This window comes from Sinocyclocheilus anshuiensis, unplaced genomic scaffold (genome assembly GCF_001515605.1).
Source record: "Sinocyclocheilus anshuiensis isolate Anshui unplaced genomic scaffold, SAMN03320099.WGS_v1.1 scaffold1569, whole genome shotgun sequence".
Taxonomy (NCBI): Eukaryota; Metazoa; Chordata; class Actinopteri; order Cypriniformes; family Cyprinidae; genus Sinocyclocheilus; species Sinocyclocheilus anshuiensis.
Window position 1 is genome coordinate 231,877 of NW_015540100.1, and position 4,141 is coordinate 236,017.

At 39.0% G+C, this 4,141-nt stretch overlaps 1 pseudogene; it reads left to right on the forward strand.

Moving 5' to 3' along the window:
• The first annotated feature begins 1,131 nt into the window (after positions 1-1,131).
• LOC107687218 (fibrinogen-like protein 1-like protein) lies at positions 1,132-4,141 on the forward strand (annotated as a pseudogene).

The following is a 4,141-nucleotide window of genomic DNA, read 5'->3' on the forward strand; positions in this document are numbered from 1 at the left end:
TGTGTGTGTGTGTCTGTGTGTGTCAAATGAGCCCAGTGTGACATTTATGGATGGAGACTGAATCTAAATATAGCGTGTGTGTGTGTGTGTGTTTGAGATTCTCCTAGGAGAGCAACATACATACACACACACACACACACACATTGCCTGAATTGACCCGTCACAGAGTAAACACAAAGTTCATCAAAACACTGATATTCATCAAATTCACTACACAAATCACCAGAAAATTATGCAGAATATAAATAGTTTTGCATTATGATCATTTTATATCAATTTAGCAACATTTTCCATCCAAATATCTCATTATTGTCTATAATGACTGTCATTAGATGCTCATTGCAATCATACAATCCTGAAACAGTGACAATTTTGTCCAAAAATCAGCATAAATGAATCATGGAAAATTTATTTAAAATTTATATAATAATAATTTTATATAAATAATAATATAATAAATCCTGCGGGGGAAAAAATGTTAATGGTACGAAAAAAGACGATTTTCTGTATGCAGAATGTAGTTTCTTATTTCTGCTGACTGCATCCGTTCATATGCATGAAAACAGACAGATGTTCATCAGTTCCACGTGTAAACCACAGACTCGCAGCTGATTCCTGTGATGTTGTGACGGATCTCTGCCGGAGGTCTGGGTTCAGCCGGTAAACAGGTCATGATTCAGTCACTGGTGTTGCAACACAGAGTCAAAGGCTGAAATGAATCCGATAAAACAAATGAAACTACACTGAAGTATGCTGCTCATGTGTCATCTGTTATTTATGTCAACACTGATTATTAATTCATCCTCCTGTAATTGATTCATCAAATATTCTACAGAAATAGGGTGACCATATTTTAGTTTTCATAAAAGAGGACAGTGGGGGCAGGATGCACAGGCGCAATAACCATATCCCAAATATCAAAACTCAAAATATGTAATTTCCATACTTAAAATGCATATTTTACAGTCACCGTTATGCAGATTGATCATAAACACAGCTAAAAAACTTCCTACCAGTGGTCGTCCTTCACAAAAAGTTTTATCATAGTGCAAAATGTTTCAATACAAGCATATTTCAGTCAAATTTAATTTATGCAATATTTAAAAGCTTTACCCAGGGGAGAAAATCAACATGCCGTAAAATTAGCCCAATTCCATGCAAAAAATGCGGATTTGGCAACCCTGCATCCAAAGTGATTTAAATACTCCGCATATTGATAGCAGCTCCCTGATGCGTGAAAATTATAATCAATATTGGAATGTTTGCGTGAGGCGGCGGTAATGGTAAGAAAAATCAGCGGGAGCGGGATTAAGAAAACAGTTTTTTTACAATACAAAAACGCACACAATGAATGGCAACTGTAGAAAGCAAAAGCCGAATCCTGAACATTTTGGGCGATTTGGTTGAGTTGAGTTGAGTTGAATTGAATTGAACGGAGCTGAGTTGAGTTGAGTTGAGTTGAGTTGAGTTGAACTGAACTGAATTTAATTTAATTTAATTTAATTTAATTTAATTTAATTTAATTTAATTTAATTTAATTTAATTTAATTTAATTTAATTTAATTTAATTTAATTTAATTTAATTTAATTTAATTTAATTTAATTTAATTTAATGATTTAGAAATCCCGGCTGGATGCATTTTTTTAGGTCCAAAAAGAGGACATGTCCGGGGAAAAGAGGATGTATGGTCACCCTAACAGAAATAAATGCTTGTCTTCATAATCTGACATCACCTGGGCCTCTTATTAATTATATTAATGTTAACAAATATCTGTTTAGTCCTAGTTTTAGGTTGCTGTTGTTATGAGTCACAGTAATTTATTGCTCGTTAATCTATTGAATCAAACTCAACAGCTTGTTTCTTGAGGCATTCGTGTTTCAGATACAAAAATACTAGTTTGTTTGAGTGAATTTAGAGCAGATTTGGTTCCACTAACCCACTGTGACATCTGACCCATCAGAGCAGAGGTCAAAGGTCAAGCAGGACTCAGGGTGTGTTCATATAATTAGTCCTGAAGACTGATGAAAGATTATCAGGACAAACATTTTCTTCAGAACAGTGTTATTCTAGTATTATTTTACAGTATATAATATTTATAGTATTGTATACTTTTATATTTTCATTTTTAAATTTTAGCTTAAGTTTTAGTAATTTTATGTGCTTTTCATTTTTTTTTTATATTTCTATTTAGCTTTTATTTATTGTGTGTGTATATGTGTGTATATATATATATATATATATATACATATAGTATGTTTTATATATTTTATAATTTTTTATTTTAATTTTTTAAATTAATGTTCTTTAAACTTAAACATACTTATTTTAGTTAGTTGTCAAGGCAGCATTTCTTCTTTTTTCTAATTCTACTCTCTCTCTCTCTCTCTCTATATATATATATATATCGCATTTAATTATATTTTATTTTAATTGGAGTTTTAGAAATTGTAGTACTTAAATTAGATACATGTATAAAATGTATTTATTTCAGTTACAACATTTCTTCCTATTTTTCTTTTTGATATATTTCTATGTAGAGGGCAAGGCAACATTTCTTCTAATTTTTGAGTCATGAATCAATGGAGTCAATTAATAGAGTCATGAATCAATGGAGTTGATTAATAATCATGAATCAGTAGTGTCAATTAATAGAGTCATGAATCTGTAGAGTCAATTAATAGATTGAATCAATGGAGTCATGAGTCAGTTTCTCGGTTGTGATTCTGCTGTTGTTCTGTCTCAGAGTTTCCACGGTGCTGTTACGATCTGTGGCAGAGCTCCGGCGGTCAAGCGCGGGACGGCCTGTATCTGATCCGCCCTGGAGACTCGCCCATCGCCGTCTACTGCGCCGTGCAGGAGGAGTCAATTAACAGAATCATGAATCTGTAGAGTCAGTTAATAGAGTCATGAATCTGTAGAGTCAGTTAATAGAGTCATGAATCTGTAGAGTCAGTCAATAGAGGCATGAATCAGTAGAGTCAGTTAGTAGAGTCATGAATCAGTAGAGTCAATCAATAGAGTCATGAATCAGTAGAGTCAGTTTCTCGGTTGTGATTCTGCCGTTGTTCTGTCTCAGAGTTTCCGCGGGACTGTTACGATCTGTGGCAGAGCTCCAGCGGTCAAGCGCGGGACGGCCTGTATCTGATCCGCCCTGGAGACTCGCCCATCGCCGTCTACTGCGCCGTGCAGGAGGAGTCAATTAACAGAATCATGAATCTGTAGAGTCAGTTAATAGAGTCATGAATCTGTAGAGTCAATCAATAGAGGCATGAATCAGTAGAGTCAGTTAGTAGAGTCATGAATCAGTAGAGTCAATCAATAGAGTCATGAATCAGTAGAGTCAGTTTCTCGGTTGTGATTCTGCCGTTGTTCTGTCTCAGAGTTTCCGCGGGACTGTTACGATCTGTGGCAGAGCTCCAGCGGTCAAGCGCGGGACGGCCTGTATCTGATCCGCCCTGGAGACTCACCCATCGCCGTCTACTGCGCCGTGCAGGAGGGCGGCTGGACGGTGGTGCAGCACATCACGGTCAACAGCAGCGTGGACTTCGACCGCGGCTGGGACGAGTACAAGCATGGCTTTGGATCCCTGAGCGGGAAACACTGGCTGGGGAACGAGCACTTGCACCGGCTGACCCGCGGCCCGGCCCGGTACAAGCTCGGCATCAAGCTGGTGGACGAGGACGCCGTGACCAAGACGGGCAGGTACGAGCCAGCGCTGGTGGAGGACAAGGAGGCGCAGTGCCGTCTGCGTCTGGGTCTATTCCAGGGCAGATGCGGCGGATGCTCTGACGCTCGACACCGAAAACTACCTGCACAACAACAAGCGCTTCACCACCAGAGACCTTGACAATGACAACTACTTCCAGAACTGTGCCCAGCTGGAGTTCCAGGGCGTGGCCGGTGGCGGCTGGTGGTGCGACGCGTGCGCTGGCGCGAACCTGAACCACAGGAACGTCATCTACTGGCAGAAGGACTGCAACAAAGAACACCTGTGCAAATACGCCTGGATGATGGTGAAACCCTCAGAGCAGCTCAAAGTGATTAGCTCTGGAGACTGTGCGAGAGATGAACTCTGATCCACTCCGAAAAAAAACAGTCCAGTTATCGTGAATTAACCCTGCATCACTCTGCATCAGGAG